Source organism: Heteronotia binoei, chromosome 2 (genome assembly GCF_032191835.1).
Source record: "Heteronotia binoei isolate CCM8104 ecotype False Entrance Well chromosome 2, APGP_CSIRO_Hbin_v1, whole genome shotgun sequence".
NCBI classification, from domain to species: Eukaryota; Metazoa; Chordata; class Lepidosauria; order Squamata; family Gekkonidae; genus Heteronotia; species Heteronotia binoei.
This window is the reverse complement of record NC_083224.1, coordinates 98,820,247-98,832,717: the sequence shown is the minus strand read 5'-3', so window position 1 is coordinate 98,832,717 and position 12,471 is coordinate 98,820,247. Positions and strand designations below refer to the sequence as shown.

The following is a 12,471-nucleotide window of genomic DNA, read 5'->3' as shown; positions in this document are numbered from 1 at the left end:
GAGACTGAGCAGCACCCCTTCAAGTCAGGTTTGTCTCTTTTACAGACTTCCCTAATGTCATCAGGGCCATGGACTGCACACACATCACCCTCATCTTGGTTTATCTAGGGCTTGGGCAGACCAGTGATTGAGTTTGGGAGGGGATTTGGCTACCATTGGTGAGGGAAGTGATTGGGTGTGGCTGTGTTTCACTGGGCCTTGTGGGCAGAGCCATGACAGTGGGGTCATTTGGAGTTTTGCTTTGCATGGGGACATTTTGACTATGCTGTCTCTTTCTGCCGCCCTGAGCCTGCTTGGCGGGGGAGGGCGGGATATAAATAAAATTTTACTTACTTACTTACTTACTTTTCAGGCATAACTTTCCACTGGTTTTTTTGGGGGGGTGGGGAGGTGGGGAGGTATTCCTGAGCTTGGGCTGGATTGGCTTAGGAAGTCAGCTAACTCCTGCCATGCCCCCTCCAGCCCACCCAATTCCATGCCAGTACTTACCTATACCTCTGGTGGCTGTCATAGTCATGTTTGGTTTTTCGGTCTGAGTGGTATGGAGGGATAGAGGGAAAGCTGCTTAGTTGTTCCCATTTGGCATATTGAGCTGTTTCAGAGAGGTTGCTGTGTTTTCCTGCATTGTGCAGGTGGTTGGACTAGTTGACCAAGGAGGTGCTTCCAACTCTGTGATTCTGTGAACTGCAGTCTACTTCATAATATGTACACGGTTATGAGTTGAAATCAGAAGAGTCAAAGAGCCACAAAATGCAGAAAGCAAAGGATGTGACTTAGTTTCAGAAAATTCCAGTGTAATAAAGAAAAGTACAGCAGAAGTTTGCAAGAGCAATAACAGGTGATAACACAGACTCCCTTGTGTTGTGAAGATGATTAATACTTGTAATGGCTGAGGAATCTGAGATCCTTGTAAAGGCTTGAGAAATTGAGCCAAATTTCTTTTTCCTGTTGAGCAGCTTCATGCTGGAGTTTCCCTTTGAATGTCTTTCACTGGAGAATGGTGACTTTTAAATTAACCACGGAGTATCTCAGCAAATTGATTTTTTTTTTCTGCTGGTTTCTGAATATTGCCTTTTTAATATCAGGTTTGTGTCCATTTATTCTTTTCATAGTGACAAAATGTTGATGTATATGTGTTCAGTGCTATGAAGTCACTTCTGACTTATGATAACCCTATGAATTAATGATGTCCAAAATGTCCTACTGTTAACAGCCTTGCTCAGGTCTCGCAAACAGATTTGTGGCTTCCTTGATTGAGTCAGTCCATTCTCATGTTGGGTCTTCCTTTTTTTTGTGCTGCCTTCCGCTTTTCCTAGTGTTATTGTCTTTTCCAGTTACTGTTATCTTCTCTTCATGTGGCCAAAGTTTGATTTTGGTTGTCAGTGACACATCTTTTCTAACTCCTTCATGGCTGCCAATCTCCTTCTGATTTCTTGGTTGCAGTCTCTCTTTTAGTTGATGATGGATCTAATGAATAGAAAATCTTGAACAATTTCAGTATCTTCATTGTCAAACAACGTTGTTTTAATTTCCCAATAGTCATTGTTTTTGTTTTCTTGATGTTCAGCTGTCACCCTACTTTGGCACTTTCTGCTTTAACCTTCATCAGTAGTCTTTTCCATTCTTCGCTATTTTCTGCCGGTCATGTAGTATCATCTGCATATCTCAAACTGTTAATGTTCTTTACACCAATTTTCACTACACCTTCATGTAAATCTAATCCAGCTTTCTTTATTATATGTTCTTCATATAAAAGGAAGAGATAGGGAGATACAATACATCCTTGTTTGAAATCTTTGCCAATCTGAAACCATTCTGTTTCTTCATATTCTGTCCTAACAGTAGCCTAGGGGTCCCAATCCCCCCGCTTTAGCGGGAGACTTCTGGGTTCCCAGCTTAATCTCCCGGTCTTCAAAAATTGAGAACCGGGGGGGTGGGGGGGGAGGGGGGGAGAACATACCTATAGAGCTCCTGAGCAGTTTGTAAAATCCCTGTCCCTTTAAGGCTGGGCAGGAAGGAGGAAACAGGAAGGGCTTCGGAGAACGGCCCCTCCCTTCTTTGCTTTCGTTTTCACAGCAGGCACAGTTCTCCGGAAGAAGACCAAGTAAGTATTTGTGTGTGTGTGTGTGTGAGAGAGGGAGGGGGCAGGGAGGGGGATTCCCTCGTATGGAGGCCCTCCCCCCCTTTAGAAAGCGTGGGGGGGGGAGGGAAATGTCTACTGGGCACTCTATTATTCCCTATGGAGAATGATTCCCATAGGGAATAATAGGGAATTGATCCGTGGGTATTGGGGGCTCTGGGGGGGCTATTTTTTGAGGTAGAGGCACCAGATTTTTAGTATAGCATCTAGTGCCTCTCCCCAAAATACCCCCCAAGTTTCAAAACGATTGGACCAGAGGGTCCAATTCTATGAGCCTCAAAAGATGGTGCCCCTATCCTTAATTATTTCCTATGGAAGAAAGGCATTTAAAAAGGTGAGCTGTCCCTTTAAATGTGATGGCCAGAACTCCCTTGGAGTTCAATTATGCTTGTCACACCCTTGTTCCTGGCTCCACCCCCAGTGTCTCCTGGCTCCACCCCCAAAGTCTCCTGGCTCCGCCCCCAAAGTCCCCAGATTTTTCTTTAATTGGACTTGGCAACCCTACAGTAGCCAGAGCACAGGTTGCACAATGAACAATCAGATGCTGTGGCACACCCATTTCTTTTGAAACCAGCCATAGCCTTTTATGATCCACACAAACAAAAGTTTTGCTGTAATCTATGAAACACAAGCTAATTTTCTACTGAAATTCTCTCATATGCTCCAATAAACAGGGCATTTTTTTTGGAGCAGGAACTCCTTTGCATATTAGGTCACACCCTCCTGATGTAGCCAGTCTTCCTGGAGCTTACAATAGGGCCTGTGCTAAGAGCCCTGTAAACTCTTAGAGGATTGGCTAAATCAGGGGTGTGTGACCTAATATGCAAAGGAGTTCCTGCTACAAAAAAAAGCCTGCCAGTAACCAATGCAAATTTGCAATATGATCCTTTTTTTCAAAGCAGCTTGAACATCTGGCATTTCTTGTTCTGTCTTTGTTGTAAGATTTTGAGCATTACTTTGCTTGCATGAGAAATTAATGCAATGATCTGATAGTTGCTGCAGTCTTTGACATCTCCTTTTTCTGGAATTGGAATGTAAATAAAGTGTTTCCAGTCTGTGGGCCTTTGTAGTTTGTTTCCATATTTGTTGGCATATTCTTGTTAAAATTTTGATTGACTGCTTCTGTGGTTTGGAACAGCTCTACCGATATCTCATCTGCTCCTGGTGATTTGTTTCCCCCAATTGCACTCACTTCAGCTTTTACTTAACTTTCTAAAAGTACAGGTTCTTTTTCAAAAGTTTTGTCTTGGAAGGTAGCTGTCATTGTTTCTTCTCTTCTTCAGTGTATTATTTTCATGTTTTAGTTGTTTTATCTTGTTCAGTTAATGTATTTCCATGTTGACATTTCAGCATGTCTAACTGTACTTTGAATTTCAATTTGATTTCTTGGATCTTGTAGAACAGATGTTTGTTAATACATGAGTGATCCTGGACGCCTCACTTTCTATGGAGGTCCAGGTCCAGGCTGCCAGGTCTGCCTTCTTCCATCTATGGCAGATCAGGCAGCTAGCACCATATCTTTCCCCCCAAGACCTGGCTACGGTGACCCACGCAATGGTTACTTCCAGACTAGATTACTGTAACTCGCTCTATGCTGGCTTGCCCTTGAAGCTGATCCGGAAACTGCAGTGAGTGCAGAATGCGACTGCTCGCCTGCTGACTGCATCACCTGTATGGGTGAGCATGTGACTGGTGCTCCGCAGCCTGCACTGGCTGCCTATAGAGTACCAAATTCACTTCAAGGTGTTAGTTCTGACTTTTAAAGCCTTACACGGCTTGGGACCAACATACCGGCGGGACCGTCTCTTCCCGTATATGCCCCAGAGGTTGCTTCGCTCGGCCTCCCAAGATCTTCTGACTGTCCCTGGCCCAAGAGATGCCTGTCTTGCCTCTACTAGGGCCAGGTCTTTCTCGGTCCTGGCTCCAGCCTGGTGGAATCAGCTCCCTATGGCGATCCGGGTCCTACCTGGCTTGTTAGCCTTTTGTAGGGCCTGTAAAACGGAGCTGTTCCACCAGGTTTTTGGGTGAGGTGGTGGGCATCTATTCACTAGATTGGTTGGCCTCCCCTACTGTACTATCCTACTGCGCTGTTTTGCTGCATCGTATTGTTATACCATCTCAATCCTGCTGAACTATTTTGTTGGACTGAACATTGTAATTGGTTTTTAATGTTATGCTGTTTTCTTGTTATGTTGATTTTATTGTGATTTTATTATTCATGCTGTGCTCTGCTCTGAGCCCCTATGGGGAATGGTCAGAATATAAATAAAATAATAATAATATATCACAGAGGAGGATGAACCTGTGGATCAGCCCAAGATGTTATGGCTAATGTTGTTATGTCCAGAATTATGTTATGTCCAGAATTACCTGAATGAATATGGGGACAGAGTTGGCCTGATCCCAGAGTTTGTGTCTCTGTTGAGAGACTCGAATGTTGCTGCAGGAAGCTGTTCTTGATAGGGGGATGTTTAAGCAAGGAGAGGCTGATCACCCAAGGCTTATGAGGGTGAAGTAGTGTTGTCCATGATCATGGATGGTTTATGGGACTGTAGATAACAAGCAGTGGTCTGTTAGTATCTCTTTGGGGCCTGTCTTGTAATAGGTCATTTTGGGGTACCAGTTTGAGTTTGTCGGTTTGTTTCTTTGCCACATATGGTTTATAATGAGGGTTTTGTTACTGTTTCTTGTCTTGAGATAATGCTTATAAAACCCAACATTATTTATTAATTTATGTAAAATATTGTTGTGTGACCTTTCCACCCAAATAGGATCCCCAAGGCAGCAACATGAAAACAGCATTTAAAATAATATATATAATATTTCAATAAAAACAATATAAACACCAAACCAGGGAGGAGATAGATCCAGGTGGGCAGCCGTCAGTTACAGGAGATATGCCAAATGAAATTTAAAAATCTTCACCTGCTTGCAGAAGACAATGATAGAGGGAGACAGATGAACCTCCCAGGGGAGAGAGTTCCAGGGTTTTGATGCCATGATCAAGAAGGACTTTTCTCAGGTTGCCATCCATCTTGCCTCAGATGGCAGAGGCACCAGAAGCAGGGCCTCTGAGCATGACTGGAATGGGACAGGTAGGTTCGTATGGGAGAACATAGTCCTTAAAACATGCTGATCCCAAGCTTTTAGAGTTGAGCCCAGTAGCAAATTCGGACCCAGTCTAGGCAGAACAATACTGGAATGATATGGTCCCTGTATCCCATTTCAGTCAGTGTTCTGGCTGCAGCATTCTGGACCAGCTATAGCTTCTGGATAGTCTTTAATGGGATTAGGCTGTAAGAAAGCTGGATCTGCTCCTATGGGACAAGTAAAATGTTCAGTTTAAATCTGCATTGTGCACAGGAGGTGCCACCATCTTGGATGTTTGGTCCAGAAGCTGCCAACCATCATATAAAGGGTGCAAAGTACAGGAAGTCTATGCAACTGTATTTTGTTCTGTTTCATTGCCATAGGCATGAGAAAAGAAGGCTTCCTTCGAACCTACTGGAACGCTTTTTCTAACCACATAGACTGCACTTCACTTTCCTCCACACTCTCCATCTATTTAGGATTCAAACATGGATTAGTGTATTTTACATAGTAAATTATCCTGAGATTACAACTGAAGTGAAGTAAGAGGATTTGATTATCGTCTGACTCGTATTTATTTTTTTAGCAACTTCAATTTCAAATTTCCTCTTGATTGTGTATACAAACACAGGGTTGGAGTAAGTTAAGGAACAAGCCTATAAAAATTAAAATTGAGGTATTCATAAAAAGCCATTTCCCCATGAGGCACTTCTGGCACAATCCCTATTGATTTTTAGAAGGGTAGTTGAAACCTTTTCCTTCAGGCTTTCTCTTTGGTTTACTTATCCTTCTCTTTGGTTTACTTAATCCTGAATTGTGATACATCTGGACTGCTGTGGCTCTTTGATTATTCATAGTTATTCTTTCTTTTAAGAAAAGGTTATTCTTTTAAATTTATTTTCAGGATTTTCTGGGTTGATTGCTCTGTAGTTGTACTGATACATTTGTTGAGTCTTAGTTTTGTATAGTTTTAATTATATGTAAATTGTATATATAAAAGTGTTATTTTTATTATGCAAGGAACTTTAAATGGATACTATACAAAAAAGCAATATATAAATATTTTAATAAATATGTCAACATGTTACTGTGAAAGGAACTCTGTCTCAAAAATGTGACCCTTAGGATGGGTCTGTTTACATTTTTTTTAAATTTCCAAGTCAAATTCTAGATTGGGAAAGGGACTAATTTATTTTATGCTTGGTGAAACTTTGGAACATTTTGTATAGACCAGAGGTGTCAAACTCATTCGTTACAGGGGCTGAATCTGACATAAATGAGGCTTTGTGGGACGGGCTATGCATATCATAAAATGTAATGCCAGATAGTAGAGATATAAACTTTATAAAGGATACAGAGAACACAATTAAAGATAATATTTTTACTTAAAATACAAACATGCTTAAAACACTTTGATGTTTTGTTTAAAATGGAAAGGTGGGGAAATAGTGGGATTTGGTAATGCAATTTTTCAAATAAACATCAAGAAAAAGCACAAGGATCACTGCAGAAACTAAAAATATAAACCAAAAATATAAAATGCTCCGGGCTTAGGAAAACATGAAATGGCTGGGCATTGCAAGTTTCTCCCCCTGTCCCCAGGTCTACTCAAATTGGCAATGGCTCTTGTAATATCTCCCTTTTGCTGTGAGTTCCCAGGTTAGAGTACTCACTAGGCACCAGTTCTAAGGTCCATTCAGCAGCGATATGCTGGCTCAAAGCATCAACCCTTTATTTGCAAGGTCACACATCTCCAGCAAGGAACAGTTTGTAACTGGCCATATAAATGCTGAGAAGTGAAACAGAGCTCCATTCCATTAAAATACATTGTAGCAGAGACAAAGCTGCAAGGAAAACATGGAATAGATTTTCCATTAAGTTCTCTGTGCCCAGATAGACTACTAGAAAGTCAATTCTGTATTTTCTTTGCAGCTTTGCAAGCCCAAAATTGCTTCCTTTTTCAGCCTGCAAAGACAAAGAAGAAGGAGCTGGGAACTTCAGCAGCCTCAGAGCTTCAAAGAGTGAGGACAGGAGTGAGGAGAAAAGAGCCCTACAGGCCTTATTAAAGCCCTCGGCAGGCTGCTTCTGGCCCATGAGATGGACATTTGACACCCCTGTTATAGATAGACCCATATAGAGATAACAGATAATTCTATAGGCTGCAGAGGCATGAATGACAGAGGTAAAACATGCTCTTTATTGTTTGATGTAGATCCCCCATATCATAGAATCATAGAGTTGGTAGGGATCTCTAGGGTCATCTAGTCCAACCCCCTGCACAATGCAGGAAATTCACAAATACTGCTCCCTAAATTTACAGGATCCTCATTGCTGTCAGATGGCCATCTAGCCTCTGTTTAGAAGGCTCCAAGGAAGGAGAGCTCACCACCTCCCAAGGAAGCCTGTTCCATTGAGGAACCGCTCTAACGGTCAGGAAGTTCTTCCTAATGTTGAGCCGGAAACTCTTTTGATTTAATTTCAACCCATTGGTTCTGGTCCTACCTTCTGGGGCCACAGAAAACAATTCCACACCATCCTCTATATGACAGCCCTTTAAGAACTTGAAAATAGTGATCATATCACCTCTCAGCCGCTTCCTCTCCAGGCTAAACATGCCCAGCTCCTTCAACCTTTCTTCATAGGACTTGGTCTCCAGACCCCTCACCATCTTCATTGTCTATATCCTTCTTAAAATGTGATGCCCAAAACTGAACACAGTACTCCAAGTGAGGTCTTACTGGAATAGAGTAAAGCGATACCATCACTTCACGTGATTTGGACACTATGCTTCTGTTGATACAGCCCAAAATTGCATTTGCCTTTTTAGCCACCATATCACACGACTCATGTTCAGAGTATGGTCTGCTAAGACCTCTAGATCTTTCTCGCACATACTACTGTTAGACAAGTCTCCCTCATCCTATAACTATACATTGGATTTTTTCCTACCTAAATGCAGAACTTTACATTTATCCCTGTTAAAGTTCATTTTATTTTTTTTATAGCCCAGTTCTCCCTCAGAGGTTGTCGGACATCTCTGTGGGTTATTCCTACTGTTCCTTCAGTGAGGCAGGAAACCAGCCTGTCAAGATCATCCTGTAATCCTGTTTCTGTCTTTCACTGTATTTTCAACTCCTCTCAATTTAGTATCATCTGCAAATTTAATATGCATTCCCTCTATTCCTTCATCCAAATCATTTATAAAGATGTTGAACAAAGCAGGTCCCAGGACAGATCCTTGAGGCACTCCACTTGTCACTCCTCTCCAAGAGGATGAGGAACCATTCACAAGCACTCTTTGGGTGCAATCTGTCAACCAGTTACAGATCCACCTAACGGTAACAGGATCCAAACCACATTTTACCAACTTGTCAACAAGGATAGTATGTCGAACTTTATCAAAAGCCTTACTAAAATCAAGATAAATGATGTCTACCACATTCCCCTGATCCAGCTAGGTAGTCACTTTCTCAAAAAAAGAGATCAGGTTAGTCTGACATGACTTGTTCTTGAGAACCCATGCTGGCTCTTAGTAATCACAGCCATCCTTTCTAAGTGTTCCAGGACTAACTGACTGATTATTTGTTCTAAAACTTTTCTAGGTATAGATGTCAAGCTGATGGGTCAGTAATTACCCGGATCCTCCTTTTTCCCATTCTTGAAGATGAGGGCAACATTCGCCCGCCCCAATCTTCTGGCACCTCTCCTGTTCTCTAAGAATTCTCAAAAATAATAGCCAGAGGCTCTGAAATGACATCCGCAAGCTCTTTTAGTACCCTTGGATGCAGTTCATCTGGCCCTGAGAACTTAGTTTCATTCAAAGAAACTAGGTGTGTACTACCCCTATGCTGATCCTAGGTTGCAACTCCATACCCTCATTATATGTTCTATTTTTGACATGTTGAGCACTGTTTCCCTCAGAAGAGAAGACTGAGAAAAAGTAGGAATCGAGCAGTTCCACTCCCTCTTCATTACCTGTTACAATTTCACTTTCCTGCCCTCACAATGGGCCCACCATGTCCTTACTCTTTTTCTTACTCTGAACATAAGAAAAGAACCCTTTTTTGTTGTTTTTAGCATCTTTGGCCAGTCTAAGCTCATACTGAGCTTTAGCTTTCCTAACTTTTTCTCTATCAGATTCTTTATCAGATTAACTCATCTAAGGCCTTCAGTCTGCTACCAACATCTGAAAATATGAGAACAAAAATCAATCCCAGCTAAGGTTGCCAGGTGGAGTTGTTGCAGTGGCAGGGGGATTTAGGGGGTGTTCCAGGAGTAGGCAGGGACATTGCTGATGTGGTGACATCACCTGGAAGTGACATCATTGTGTTGGGGTGACGCTCTGGTTTTTGGGCAAAACTCTATGGTAATATCAGCATCAAACCATAGCGTTTGGCCCAGAACTAGAGCATCACCCCCAATGTTGCTGATGTGATATCACTTTCACATGACAGCGTGTCATGGTTGTCACACAATGATGTCACTGTTTGGGAGTGGGGTTTCACACACTGGCCAGCTGCTCCACAGGGATGAGCATCCAAAATCAGGGATTCCCCCCCCCCCCAAAAAAAAGCCTGGGGAATGATAAGCCTATACGCCCAAGATTCTGCAGCTCTCCATGCTCAGTTATTAGGCTGCCACAGGACAAGAAGGTAAAATAGGCATAGCTGAAACTATTGTTCCTCCCAGCATCCCAGCCTGACCTGGAAACCCTCTGATCTGTAACTCCAGTGGTTCACCATATTTCACAGCAGTTCACAGGTATAAAGGTTCCAAAAACTGTGGCTAGTTGGAAATTCCACCTACCCCCACCTCCATATCATCATATCTTTTTACAGTCCATATAAATTAAAATGAGGTTTGAGTCTTATTGAGAAAAGAGTTAATGCAATTCTTTTCATCTTCTCTACAGGTAAGGCAGACATAGATTCAGTTATTGGGATTACTGAGCTAAATTCTGAAGGAAAAGGGCACAACATGAAACTAAATATATAAACCAGTAGGAATGTGCATGAAACTAAAAATTTCCATTTGGGGCAAGTATAATTGCCCAAACCAAGCTGGTCAGTTCGGATCACTCCTGGCCACGGCAAGTGGAAGGAAGCAAAATAGAGGACTGGAATGGCTCAAAGCCATTTCAGCCTAAAAGGGCAGGTCTGCTGTTAGACTGAAATGGCTTGCAGCAATTTAAACCAAACAGGTGAGCTGCAAACCCACACCACTCAGGTATTAGGTTTAAATGGCCTGAACAACTGGACTGAACAGGACAAAAGTACAGTAAATGTTCAGGGAAGACACCTTCTGTTTGGAGGCTCCAAACCAGGCCAAGTTCATGTCAAATTTTGGCCTGAATCGGTTCGTGCCCATTCCCACTAACCAACATACTGAGAACTAACTGCATGTACTCTTTGAAGCAGGCCAAAACAAAAAAACACCCACAACAAAGAAAAGGTTTGAAGAAGCTGTGAACATCTTTCCCAGTTAATAACCTTAATGCATAACTTCTTGAGTCAAAGTAAACTGAGCTAGCATGAGATTGTGAAGACATGGAAAAATCAGGAGGAAAATCTAGAGTCTTCTTTTCCTGGGTTTTATTTCAGGACTTCCAGTTTTGTTTTTGAGCAGAAAATTTTAAAAATTTGAGCAGCACTTGGGGAAAAAACCCTATGAGATATTTCATTTTTTTTGAATGAGTGAAATGCTTCTTAAGACAAAGGTTTACTTGCTCAAAATGTGTAGCAGGAAGATTTTTTTGTAAGGCAATGTGCAGGATCAAAGAACAGTAATTCCTGAATATACTACAAGTACATATAACGTATTTTCAATGATATTTTTATTGTTTAGATGTGATTAATTTTGTCCACAACTAATGTACTGTAATTTTTATCATGAGAATGCACTATTCAGTGCTTTTCTATGTTGTAAAATTTAAATTAGTATCCAAATACTCTGGTAGTCATATTTATTTTATTTTCATTTTATTTTATTCGATTTTTAGCCCACTTTTTCTGTAGAACAGGCTCAGGTCGGGTTACATCATAAAAAATAATCAACAGTTAAAACCCAATTAAAATACATAAGATCTAAAATTTCAGAGTAACAGCAGAGACTAAAATGTCAAATTCTGCCTCACAAATATGGGCTATTGTCTAGATCCAGCAGGTTCTACAGCACTGGGATGAAATGAAAGGGGGGAGGCCAATAATAAGTGACGTCCACTGCTTCAGCTGAAAGCCTGGCAAAAGAGCTCTGTTTTACAGGCCCTGCAGAGTTGAAGTAGATCCCTCATGTCCCAGATCTCCAGGGGGAGCACATTCCACCAGGCAGGGCCGGGCCAAAAAGACCCTGGCCCTCGTTGAGGTCAGTTGGACGTCTCTGGAGCCAGGTACATCAAAAGGTGTTGTGTCACTGATTGTAAAGACCTACGGGGCTCATACAGGAAGAGGTGGCCCCGAAGGTATGCTGGCCCCTGGCCATATAGGGCTTTAAAGGTAAGTACCAGCACCTTGAACCAGATCCAGTACTCAATAGGTTGTGGGGGGCAAGATACGGGACCAACTGTCTGACCCACCTCAGACGGAAAAAGGCTGATCTGGCAGTGGTGGTAACCTGGGCCTCCATGGCCAGAGAGGCATCCAGGAGTACCCCAAGCTCTGCACCCCCAACGTGAGCATCAGTGGAGCCCCATCAAAGGATGGGAGCCTGATTTCAGCCCCCTGTAACCTAGGCACAGGACTTCCATCTTCAATGGATTCAATTTCAACCAGCTCTGTTGCAACTAACCAGCAACAGTTTGCAATGCCCTACCCAGTTCCTCTGGGGCTGAATCCAGGCGGTCATCCATCAGCAGATAGAGCTGGGTGTCATCTGCATATTGATGACACCCCAGCCCGTATCTCCAGATAATCTGGGCAAGGGGGCACATGTAGATGTTAAATAACATTCGGAAAAGAATTGCTGCCTGCGGCACACCACATTGTAATGTGTGCCACTGGGATAGTTCACCCCCCAAGCGCCACACTCTGTCCTTGATCTTGGAGAAAGGAGACCAGCCATTCTAAGGCCAACCCCTGTATGTTCAAATAACAGATTTTCTTTTTTTTTTACTTCAAAATTTGTTTTCTGTCTTCAGCTCAGAAGGCAAAAAACAAGATACATATACAAAGGTTACATAGAACATGGCCATTTGTAGCTCTCTCTCAAGTACTGATTTATTCACCATTTTGTTTGTTGAAAGCTAA

The 12,471-nt window shown here is 42.2% G+C and overlaps 2 protein-coding genes across 2 annotated transcripts in view; both read left to right on the top strand.

Moving 5' to 3' along the window:
* Positions 1-12,171, top strand: part of IPP (intracisternal A particle-promoted polypeptide) — a 523,673-nt gene extending 511,502 nt beyond the window's left edge. Inside the window, exon 9 of the mRNA XM_060231741.1 lies at positions 12,160-12,171. The gene's annotated coding sequence lies outside the window, so the exon portion shown is untranslated. The remainder of the gene's footprint in view (positions 1-12,159) is intronic.
* Positions 1-12,471, top strand: part of EIF2B3 (eukaryotic translation initiation factor 2B subunit gamma) — a 209,080-nt gene that overhangs the window by 80,233 nt on the left and 116,376 nt on the right. The window lies entirely within an intron of this gene.